Source organism: Hordeum vulgare, chromosome 6H (assembly GCF_904849725.1).
Source record: "Hordeum vulgare subsp. vulgare chromosome 6H, MorexV3_pseudomolecules_assembly, whole genome shotgun sequence".
Lineage (NCBI taxonomy): Eukaryota > Viridiplantae > Streptophyta > Magnoliopsida > Poales > Poaceae > Hordeum > Hordeum vulgare.
In genome coordinates, this window is record NC_058523.1 from 413,341,342 (window position 1) to 413,354,592 (window position 13,251).

General features: G+C 42.2%; 1 pseudogene; it reads right to left on the bottom strand.

Moving 5' to 3' along the window:
- Positions 1-210: 210 nt before the first annotated feature.
- LOC123405543 overlaps positions 211-13,251 on the bottom strand; it is an 82,090-nt pseudogene continuing 69,049 nt past the window's right edge.

Consider the following 13,251-nt stretch of genomic DNA (forward strand, 5'->3'; position numbering starts at 1 on the left):
AGAAAGGCTGACGGACTAAGGTATGTTGGACTCGGATGGCATGAGAAAACAAAAAATAAGAACGGATTTGGTGGACGCAGCAGAAAACAAAGAAAACTAAAAAACTAGGAACAACAAGGAACAACAGGGACATAAGCACCACGTAGTAGCAGGAAACATCACCACGTATAGGAGGAAGCAGCTAGCAGGAGCATGTATAGGAGGAAGCAACTAGCACCAGCACGTAGCAGCAGCATGCCAGTAGCAGCAGAACGCAGTAACATGAGAGTAGCAGCAGAACGCAGCAACATGCCAGTAGCAGCAGAACGCAGCAAGAGAGTAACACGTGAGCAGCCACAGTAGGCTGGAGGTGCAGGAGCTGTCTAGGCCAGCAGCAGGGAAGTTGAGCAGCGTGGAGGTGGATGGCAGGCACATCCATGTTAGGAAAGCAACAACACCCGTACTAGATGCTTGTCTGTTGCCTATAATCCTGTTGGAGACGAGACACCGCGATCTGCTGCAAGATCCGGCTGGAAGCGGTGGAACACGGCGGCCGACGACGGAATCCGACTGAAGATCACGAGAGACGGCGGCCGGTGACGGGATCCGGCTGGAGGACAGCAGATCGAGCCCAACGGCCAGATCGCGAGCACGGCTGATGGGACGCCTACGAATCTGAACAAAGCAGCCAGGGAGTCAACAAAGCAGAAGCACGGCTGACGGGAAGGAGCCTGGCGCGATCTGGAGCAGGAAGACGGGATCCAATCGGGGCGATGGATTCAGCAGGGCGAGACGGGATCCAGCGAAGGGAATGGGATCCAGCGGGGGGCTGAGACGGGATCCAGCGACGGGAACGAAAAAAAATTGGATCATGAGGATGAGTTGCGGCGTCCGAAGACCTAAACCTAGGCTCTAATACCATGTTAGGAAAGCAACTTATCTTTATTGAAGGCCCAAGGGGCATATATATATTACACAAGACTTGAGGTGCAAGGAAAGTAAACATAGACTAATAAGGACTCCTAGACTAATACTAATAGACTAATGAGGACTCCTAGACTAATACTAATACTTCCTAACAGTGGCAAGGGGCGGTCAGTATCTTCCATGCTAGGCGTGTTATCCTCGATACGTGTTTATTCACTATCGCTCCCGAGAAAGGGGCCGGTAATTGGAATGCCTAGTTCCATACTCAAATCAAAAAGATAATTGCAAACAAAACTCCCCCTGGATTGTTGTTGGTATGGACGGCACCCTAGGATTCGGCTAGTCGTGGAGTGTGATTGATTGGTGGTGGGGGAGTCAAAACTTTACTTTTCTGTTTGGGAACCGCCTATAATATGTGTAGCATGGACGATGGTGAAAACTCTTGGTCATCGCGTTGACAATGAAAGCATGCCACCCAAAATTATGTATCTCTCTTTTAAAAGCTTGAGCTCTGGCACCTCTGCAAATCAATGCTTCCCTCTGCGAAGGGCCTATCTATTTATGTTTCTGTTGAGTCATCCTCTCCTTATAAAGGCACCAATTAGAGAGCACCTCCGTCATTTTTATGCTTTGATTTTAATTGTTATTGAGTATGACTGTGACTGCATCTTCTTTGCCATGAATTACAATGTTCAGTGAGCTCTTGGTCTTTGAAGGTACTCTGCATTTATGTTTTGCGGTCTCAAAAAAGAGCTAGCGAGATACCATCTGTTCATATTGCTTCATGATTGTTTTGAATGAAGTGTTGACATTTGAAACTTATCATTATTGCTCGCTAGTTGATTATGCCATTGATATGAGTACTCCATGAGATCTAAATGTTATTGCTTATGTGCTTAGCTTATGATCTTTCTGAAAATCTGAATATGAGTTAGACATAATTACAACAACAAGATCAAACAGAGTTTGTAAAAGTTTTTCTTTTATCTCTTTCATTTTGTCAAATGAATTGCTTGAGGACAAGCAAGGCTTTAAGCTTGGGGGAGTTGATACGTCTCCATCGTATCTACTTTTTCAAACTCTTTTGCCCTTGTTTTGGACTCTAATTTGCATGATTTGAATGGAACTAACCCGGACTGACGTTGTTTTCAGCAGAATTGCCATGGTGTTGTTTTTGAGCATAAACAAAAGTTCTCAGAATGACCTGGAACTTTACGAGGATTTTTTGTGGAATATATAAAAAATACTGGCGAAAGAATTACGTGGAGGGACGAAACCAGGAGCCCACAAGCCCAGGAGGCGCGGGCCCCCCCTAGCCGTGCCTGGCAGGCTTGTGAGGCCCTCGTGGCTCCACCGTCTCCAATTCCAGCTCTATATAGTCTCTCTCGCCTAGGAAAAATTAAGAGAGAAGAGTTCATCATGTTTTACGACATGGAGCCACCGCCACCACCTGTTCTTCCTCTGGAGGGCAGATCTGGAGTCCGTTCTGGGCTCCTAAGAGGGGAGATCGACGCCGTCGTCATCATCAACCAACCTTCATCGCCAATTCCATGATGCTCTTCACCGTTCGTGAGTAATCTCATCGTAGGCCTGCTGGACGGTGATGGGTTGGATGAGATCTATCATGTAATCGAGTTAGTTTTAATGGGGTTTGATCCCTAGTATCCACTATGTTCTAAGATTCATGTTGCTACTACTTTAGCATGCTTAATGCTTGTCACTAGGGCCCGAGTGCCATGATTTCAAATGTGAACCTATTATGTTTTCATCAATATATGTCTGTTCTTGATCCTATCTTGCAAGTTGTAGTCACCTACTATGTGTTATGACCCGGCAACCCCGGAGTGACAATAGCCGGGACCACTCCCGGAGATGACCATAGTATGAGGAGTTCATGTATTCACTATGTGCTAATGCTTTGTTCCGGTTCTCTATTAAAAGGAGACCTTAATATCCCTTAGTTTCCATTAGGACCCCGCTGCCACGGGAGGGATGGACAATAGATGTCATGCAAGTTCTTTTCCATAAGCACGTATGACTATATACGGAATACATGCCTACATTACATTGACGAACTGGAGCTAGTTACATATCTCCCCATGTTCTAACTGTTACATGATGAATGTCATCCGACATAATTATCCATCACCGATTCAATGCCTACGAGTCTTGTCCTACTGGTCCTTGCTACGTTACAGTTACCTCTACTGTTGTCACTGTTGCTACTGTTACCGTTGCTACTATTACTATCACACTACTGTCTTACTGAAACTTTGTTGCAGATACTAAGTCTTTTAGGTGTGGTCCAATTGACAACTCAACTGCTAATACTCGAGAATATTCTTTGGCTTCCCCTAGTGTCGAATCAACAAATTTGGGTTGAATACTCTACCCTCGAAAACTGTTGCGATCCCCTATACTTGTGGGTTATCAGATGCCCAGTGTAGCGACCCGACTCAAAACGAGTCAAGCCTCTGTGTTTCTGTGCCATCCCTGGATCAGTATGCTGGCACACACAGTACATCAATGTATATATCAAAGTGCAATCACATGTAAATAGCGTAAAACTGATATATACCTTAATTATTTCAGCGGAAGCAGTCAAGGGAGTGGAGTCCCAATAAACACCAACGGCAAGTTGAGTGTAGACCGTAACCCTGAATCATACTCTTACTCGTCGAAGAAAATTATCTGCAACATAAGACGTTGCAGCCGTGTAGGTCAGCATATTGAATATGCCGGCAAGTCACATAAGAGAGGGGTGAAAAGTAATCATCTATACTATATGCATATATGGCGGGTGGGGCTATAAGTCTTTAGCGAAAAGCAAGTTTTCTCCTACATCAAGAGAGGGCTAAAAGCAAAATGTTACTACATTGTTGGTTGTTAACGAGATGGTTCCACCAACCAATTCTCGTACCCATGTTGTCAATAATTACCCTCATAAAATATATTTAATGGTGTTGAGAAATTCAGATAACTTCAGTTCCTTTGGCTCAAGTTGTCCATGACCGTGGACACGGCTAATCGATTAGGTTTGAGTACTCTGCAGAGTTTTGCACACGTTCCCCACAAGATTTGATCGCCTCCGTGTATGTCCTCGCACTTCAGGGTGTTTGAAGAACGGATGATCAAAACATGGTCTTTCAACGGGTCCCTCTGAATCCCCGTCGGTGCCCATCCATTCCTACCGTTTGTCTACATCTGCTAGCACCGCCTGTCCAGAGTCGCCGCGTTGTCCAACCAAGCCAGAGCCCATAATGACTTGTGGCTGTGCAGGTAAGCCTTGGGTCTTAAATATCCGTCCGTCTCTTTGAGCCTGGGTGAAGCTTTCCGCAGGATGTCATGGCCTCTCCAGCATCCCGGGTCATCCACTGGGTTCTCTAGGGAGCCGATCAACCGCCCTTCACCCAGAGTTGCATTGCGTCCGAGGTCTTGAAAATCTTGTCTTAACCGGTCTTGATTATTTAATCAACCTTGCATCACTCGTGTTATGCACTCAACCGAAATCCCGTCTACTCAAGCATAGCAATATGAAATTTGTCGTCCCGGGGCCAAGTATCGGGGTTGTTGTGTGCCTACCACATGATACTACAACCTTTACTAAAATTTCCAAGTACCTAAGCAGCATGCAATTGGGCATAGGATGGTAGAACTACGACGCATAAAACATAGGTGATAGTATGATCAAAATGACTTGCCTGGTATTACTTGATGAAGATAGTCGCTCTCATAATCCTGATAATTCTACTCGCCACACTACGAGCAATCTATCGTAAACAAATAGCATTCAATAAACATTCATGCCAAAAAGGAAGAACCAAGAGAACATAAGAACAAAACATGTCTTGGTGCAAAAATAACAACGTACTAAGGTTTAATAAAAAAGATAGGGCCTTATGGTGTTGTAAAAGGAACGATGAAAGGGGTCAACTCAAAAGAGTCAAAGGATGATCCACTAACGCTATATAATCTCGACTTGCATACACTATGGAAGATGATCAAAAATATTAGGAGAACAACATGAATGTTGTTTGACAAATAGTATAAGACATAAGAATTTATTTGTAGAAAGAATTTCTTGAAATGGAGCACTACAACGCTAGTTATAGCGAATTGAAGTATCAATTGAATTTGCATTCAAAAGGTCAAGAGAAGTTGAACTGAAGTACGATGGTTACATACAAAAATATATGACATGAGTGTTTAGGGGTAAAAGGAATCAATTGAAAAGGTGGTACGATTTGCAAGATAAGATCAAATGAATGTTCGAATACAAATTTGAATCGCTCAAATTTGTAAGGTTCAAAGGTCAAAACTAATGATGCTACTGGATATAGGAGATCAATATGAGCGTGTAGAAAAAAGAATTACTAGATTTGAACTAGCGGATCAAAAGATACAAATACGTCAATATAACATTGAATCGGCTTACAATGATGTGAACACTTTTGGGCACTAATAGATAAATCTGATTTGATCAAAATTATAAGTTTAAAAGTTAAAACTAATGATACAAACGGAAAGATTACTTTGATACGAATCCGACGCAATTGAATTCATCTAAAACGGAGCTACGGATAAAAAATATATGATCAAAAGAAGTTTGAATATGAATATGAACAAATTTCGAAATTTAAAAATTTCAAAAAAGTTGATATGATAGGTTCATCGGATAGGTGGGATCAAGACGAAACTCTAGGCGTTGGTTTCATCTAATTCGGATAAACGAGTAAAAAGTTATGGCTATTTGAAAAATCAGGGCCAAGCTGTTTTACGGAATAAAAGTGCTACGTCTAAAAGAATTCTAGTACTAATGTGGAAATACGAAGACTAATTAATATATCTAATTACTCTACGGTATACTAGTGTAGGAATACTAGTCTAGAAATAATAAACTACGGGAGTATAAAAAAATTACGAAGAGAAATACCTTTAGAATGGAGAGTAAGAATTAATTCTAATGAGGAGACGACTTCGAGAAATCCCGCCGAAGAGAAAAGAATATTTTTATTTAATAAACCTAGTCAAACCAAAATATTGATTTAACCCGAAATAGATGATTTTTTTGGATGCTCCTATGGGTCTATATTTATAAGTGAAAGGGAGGTCTAAATGTCCATAGATAGGCAATGTGGGACTAAACATATACGTAACGTGGAGAGAAAAGAAACAAAGCCTCTCATGGGCCAAGTAATGGTTCGGCCGGCCGCAAGAGGAGCCGTGCCCTTTGTTTTTTATCTTTTTTTTGCAGACGAACATTTTTTTAAAAAAATAAAGAAGAAAAACGTATAAATGAAAAAGAGAGAATATTTTATATAGACATATTATATATCAAAATTTTCAGAATAAAATTTTCTAAAACATGAACATATTTTCAAAACCAGATAAAATACTTTTTAAAAAAATATATTTTTTTGCAATAACTTTAAAATGAAAAGGAATTTGAATTTCAAATAAATTGCAAATACTTAAAATTTGAATCAAGACATTGTCTCTGATTTTGGAGGGTCATTTTCCTCCTCTCGTTTGATATTTTTTAATCAAATGGTTTTGAAAATATTCAAACTCAAAAATGAAAAGGGATTCAAAATAGAAAATTTTGGGAAACTCATTTTATTCCCTCTCATTTTTTTGAGAAGTTTCAAATTCCACTCAAGTTTCAATCACTCAAACAAACAAATAATCAATCTAATAATTATATTAACATTCCAAAATTTATAATTTTGGGATGTTACACCCAGCCCTACTGGCAACTGCGTTAGTAGTAGCGTGCTTTTATAAACCATGCTACTATTAACTGTGCACTAGCAATAGCGAGCTTTCAGAAATCGCACGACTACTAAACACGTGTATCTCTCTTTTTATATTTATATTGTATATACACACAGTTATACATATTAATATACAACATCAATAATAATTGTGCAAAAAACAACATTTATATTAAAGTTGATATGTGCAAGTTATCAAGTTGGCTTAGAGGGATAATATGAACTTACGACGGCACACAAGTGTCGAATGAAAGGATTCCCTTTATTTGACACTTTTGTGCCATCGTATCATCATATTTTCCTACTAACCCAACTTAATCACTCGCACCCATACAGTTTAATCTAATCTATGTCGTCTAACAACTCATCATCCTTGGTCACATAACAACTTATCATCATCTTGATCATCTAACAACTGATGACAAGTTAACCATTACTACATAATGTCATGAACTAGAAAAAGGTCATCTCTCTTACTTAGCACATATTATTCTCTCTGGGGTAGAAATTACTATTCTCTACTAGGTAAAATAGTATAAAACAGGTAAGCTTCTCTCTCTCCATTGTGATGAATAGAGATCCACCTATCTCCGACATGTGGCATGCGCAAATCCTTCACGTCTCCGCCAAGTGGTTGTCTACATTGTTTCACTAGGTCATTGATGGCGTGCGTTGCTGCGCCCGTCTATTTTGAATGTTGTATCATAGTGTGACTTCATTGGTTTTGGCCATTAGATTTCGTAGCTAGTCGTTTTCTGACCGTTCGATAGGCCTCCTCTCCTGTGTGAGCTGCTCCTGGGCCAAACTGTTTGTGGGCAGCTACTCCCGAAGACGAATTGAGGCCTTCTCGTTCCCCTGTACGATGAAACACTCGATCTCAGATGTGCGGTCATCCAACATTATTCCCTTCAATTCCATGCTGATCTCTCGTCTCTCTCGTCCAATTCTGATCCACGATCGATCCTCTCTCTCTCCACATGACACAGGTTACGCCGCCACCGTTGTTTGTTTGCCTCACAGTGCCACGGTCCTCGGCCTTCCCGTCGGAATTTCGCCTCTGACTCCGTCTAGCCGTCGATGTCCTCCTTCTCCTATAAAGGCGCAACAGGGAGCGTCTCTTTCTTAGGGCCGTCAAAAGTGCTCCAAACCTAACTTAGCTGCACCGATGAAGGTCAAGTGAATGGCGGCGATGAAGGCCAACCATTACCATGGGTGGACAGGCAGCACCGTCCGCATCTCGTCGCTCTGAACCTCCGCCAGCCCGCCTACAGTGTGCATTGCCCTAGATCCATCTGCCCGACCGTGGATCACATCAGCCGACAGACAATTCTATGGCAGATCCATCATGCCGCTTTCTCTGGTTCCCCAAACTCTTGGGGGAGGCAGATCTCCCGCCGGCTCTTGGGTTCCGTGATGTAGGGCCTGTAATCGACTGATGGTAACCTCATGGGTACTTTGCTCTGCACTCACCTACCCAGAAGCAAAGCAGAGCGATGGTGCCGATAAAAAGGGCAAATGCAAGGCTCTGCTTTTGCCAGAAATTCGAATTCTGCTGTTTTTGGCAACGTAATAATTGTCTGGATATGTAAAGTGGCATGCTTCTACCGTAGAGTTTCTTGTTCTGTACTAAATTCTCTGTCCACTATTATTTTTTCTTTTTTGCTCCGATTACATGCTGCAGCCTTCCAACGTCTGTCCGGCATGGTGCTAATTTTTACAACCTTCCAGGATCATGGGGATATTGTTTGTTTGTTTATGTGATAACCCTTTTATATATTTCAGTTTGTTTTACCTAGGCGCTACATTTTGGATAAATGATGTGCAAATTATGAAGTAACCTGGGTGCCTTAGTGATTATACTTTTTGATCTTTTGCGGTTGTTCAGTCCAAAGACGGTACTATTTCACTTGCTTATGCATTTTACTCCGCCCTTCTTGCTATAATTCAAAACATGACATGTCTGAGGGTTGCAGGACCGAATACAACATTTGTTTGGTGGACTATTCAAAAAGGCTTTCTTATTTATGTTTATGTTTTGTTACCATTAACAACTGTACAAGATAGGGATCACAAGTTCATGTAGAAAGCAGTAGAAGAGTCTTACAAAGGGGTCAAATGACTTAGATGAGGGGGATGAGCACCTTGTATACACCCACGCCCTCCCCTCACCTTGACATGGAACAATAGATCCCACTACTAATTGTTATCTCTCCTCGTGCAGAGGCAGTGGAAATAGCATCGTAAGGCAAGCAGTTGCCAAAGATGTAGGTGCGCTTCTGCCCTCCCTGCACGTCCATTCCTTCCCCTGCAGGTATAGTTTGCCCATCATCTCGTGATCCATCCCGCATGCAATTGAAGATTCCATTCTCGATCCGACAGTTTGGCCGTGCAAACAAGAAACTAAAAGACAATGGCTATAAGTCCAGTAGCGGTATTAGATTCTGTTATGATGTTTTTTGAGGATTGGTATTAGATTTTCTTCTTCTTGATTTCGTTTCGCATGTTTGATCATGTAAATGTTACTTATATAGGTTTGCATATGTAAATGAAATCAATGTTTTTCAGAACATGACCTTGAGTTAATTGAACACGTGAGGTGGGCAACTCCCTGAATGCATTCATTCAGCCAAAAAAACATGGTATCTGATGTCTACTACGCAACCTTCTCCTTGTAGACGTTGTTGGGCCTCCAAGTGCAGAGGTTTGTAGGACAGTAGCAATTTTCCCTCAAGTGGGTGACCTAAGGTTTATCAATCTGTAGGAGGCGTAGGATGAAGATGGTCTCTCTCAAGCAACCCTGCAACCAAATAACAAAGAGTCTCTTGTGTCCCCAACACACCCAATACAATGGTAAGTTGTATAGGTGCACTAGTTCGGCGAAGAGATGGTGAAACAAGTGCAATATGGATTGTAGATATAGGTTTTTGTAATATGAAATTACAAAAACAGCAAGGTAACTAGTAACAAAAGTGAGCACGAACGGTATTGCAATGCGTGGAAACAAGGCCTAGGGTTCATACTTTCACTAGTGAAGTTCTCTCAACAAAGATAACATAATTGGATCATATAACTAGCCCTCAACATGCAACAAAGAGTCACTCCAAAGTCACTAATAGCGGAGAACAAACGAAGCGATTATTGTTGGGTACGAAACCACCACAAAGTTATTCTTTCTGATCAATCTATTCAAGAGTTCGTACTAGAATAACACCTTAAGATACATATCAACCAAGACCCTAATGTCACCTAGATACCCCATTGTCACCTCAAGTACCGTGGGCATGATTATACGATATGCATCACACAATCTCAGAATCATCTATTCAACCAACACATAGGACTTCAAAGAGTGCCCCGAAGTTTCTACAGGAGAGTCAAGACGTGTGCCAACCCCTATGCATAGGTTCCCAATGTCACGAACCCGCAAGTTGATCACCAAAACATACATCGAGTACTCACATGAATCCACGTGTGCCAACCCATATGCATAGGTTCCCAATTGTCACAAACCCTCAAGTTGATCACAACAAATAAACACGTGCAAGACATACATCAAGTGTTCTCAAAAACTCAATCCGATAAGATAACTTCAAAGGGGAAACACAATCCATTTCAAGAAGGTAGAGGGGGAAGAACATCATAAGATCCAACTATAGTAGCAAAGCCCACGGTACATCGATATCAAGACATCTCAAGAACACGAGAGAGAGAGATCAAACACATAGCTACTGGTACATACCCTCAGCCCCGAGGGTGAACTACTCCCTCCTCGTCATGGAGATCACCGAGATGATGAAGATGGCCACCAGAGATGGATTCCCCCTCCGGCAGGGTGCCGGAACGGGCTCCAGATTGGTTTTTGGTGGCTACAGAGGCTTGCGGCGGCGGAACTCCCGATCTAGGTTTCTTTCTGGAGGTTTCCGTATTTATAAGACCAGATGGCATCAAGAACAAGTCAGGGGGACCCATGAGGGAGTCACAAGCCCTTGGGGCACGGCCAGGGGGTGGGGGCGCCCCGCAGGCTTGTGGCTTCCTCTGGACTCTTCTCCGGTATCTTTTTCTTCCTGTATTTTTGATATTTTCCAGAAAAAATCTTTTCGGGGATTTTCTTCCATTTGGACTCCGTTTCAAAATCTCCTATGAAAGGGGTCAAAACATGGAAAAAACAGGAACTGGCACTTGGCACTGAGTTAATAAGTTAGTCCCAAAAAATATATAAAAGGCATGCAAAGCATCCAAAGTTTGACAAGATAATAGCATAGAACCATCAAATATTATAGATACGTTGGAGACGTATCAGTCTCTAATGATTTACTCATCATAGATGCCCACTCTGTGCAGATTATCATAAAAGCCTATGTTTTATTACGTATTTCGTTTGATTATACATGTTTTGTCCTCTATATTACCTATTTAATTTAATCTATTTGAATGTTATCTGAATAACGCTGAGATGGTGGAGCCATTTTCCAATCAACTCATGCCCTCAACATTTTTGGCTGTTGGAGCATTTTTGGACATTGGATTTCATGTTCTAGACGTTTCTATTCATCTGATCTTCATTCAATTCTAAATTTTTCGTGAGATGGGCTAAATGTACTATGGATGGCTACTAATGTAGATTTCTTTGGAGCACCCCGGTTAATTGGGTTGTCTGCGCCATTTTCATTGCTCAGCCTAGCGGGTGAGTCTGTCTCTTGTTCTACTCGTCTCCCTTCCCATCCCCTCCTATCGCTCTCTCATCTCCTCGAGAAACCATAGCCACACTGCTGGAGAAAGTGGCGATTACCTTGGTGCTCTGTTGTGCTGCTCCTTGATGTCAGGTGTGCTTCCCCGACAACGGCGACAGGAATAGTCATGTCGACGGCACCAGGAATCCTTCTGCTACGGCTATGGAGCCTTGCGTTGGTGTTCCCTCGAATCGGAAAGGGTGATGTAGCACAGCGGTGGTAAGTATTTCCCTCAGTTTGAGAACCAAGGTATCAATCCAGTGGAGGAGTATCACAAGATCCTGCACAAACACAAAGAACCTGCTCCCAACGCTATGAAGGGGTTGTCAATCCCTTATAGATTGTTTGCCAAGTGAGAACTGAAAGCAACAAAGAAACAGACCAAAGTAAAAGCGGAGGTGTAAACGATGGATGTGAATAGACCCGGGGGCCGTAGTGTTTACTAGTGGCTTCTCTCATGAAAGAAAGTAGACGGTGGGTGAACAAATTACTGTCGAGCAATTGATAGAACCGTGCAAAGTCGTGATGATATCTATGGCAATAATTATATCTATAGGCATCACGTCCAAAACAAGTAGACCGATACTTTCTGCATCTACTACTATTACTCCACACGTTGACCGCTATCCAGCATGCATCTAGTGTATTAAGTCCAAAAGAACAGAGTAACGCCTTAAGCAAGATGACATGATGTAGATGGACAATCTCATATCAACGACAAAGCCCATCTTGTTACCCTTGATGGCAACTACTTAATGTGTTCCTTGCTGCCCCTACTGTCACTGGGAAAGGTCACCACATGGTAGAACCCAAAACCAAGCACTTCTCCCATTGCAAGAATCATAGATCTAGTTGGCCAAACAAAACCCAAGACTCGGAGAGACTTCCAAGGATATCAAATCATGCATATAAGAAATCAGCAAAGACTCAAATATATATCATAGATAATCTGATCACAAATCCACAATTCATCGGATCTCGACAAACACACCGCCAAAGAAGATTACATCGGATAGATCTCCATGAAGATCATGGAGAACTTTGTATTGAAGATCCAAGGTATGAAGTGAACTGCTCACGAGTCATTGGAGGGGCGATGATGATGATGAAGAAGCCCTCCAACTCCAAAGTCCCCTCCGGCAGGGTGCCAGGAAGGGTGTCGAGATGATATCTCGCGGAAATGGAAGCTTGCGGCGGCGAAAAAGTATTTTCGAGGCTCCCCTCATTTTTTGCTGTATTTTTGGGAATATATAGGCCAAAGATCTAGGTCAGGGGGCGGCCAGGGAGGCCACAAGCCCTGCCACTGCCGCCTCCCCTGGTGGCGGAGTGGGGGCTTGTGGGATCCTAGGAGCCCTCGTGGCTTGGCCCACAGGCCCCCTGATCTTCTTCGGTTCGGGAACAAATCATTTCAGGGATTTTATTCCGTTTGGACTCCGTTCCAAAATCAGATCTGAATAGAGCCAAAAACAGAGAAAAAACAGGAACTAGCACTTGGCACTGAATTAATAAGTTAGTCCCAAAAAAGATATAAAAGGTACGTAAAACATCCAAAGATGACAAGATAAGAGCATGAAACCATCAAAAATTATAGATACGTTTGAGACGTATCAAGCATCCCCAAGCTTAACTCCTGCTCGTCCTCGAGTAGGGAAGTGATAAAGAATGAATTTTTTATGCTTTCATGCTACCTAGCATAGATGTCCTTTGTAACTCCTCTTATGTGATGTGAATGTTCAGATCCATTAGATTCAAAACAATAGTTTGCTATTGACGTGGAAACAATAATAATTCAAGCAAACTAGCAAGGTAATCATGAACTTTCAAAATAACAAGGCCAAAAG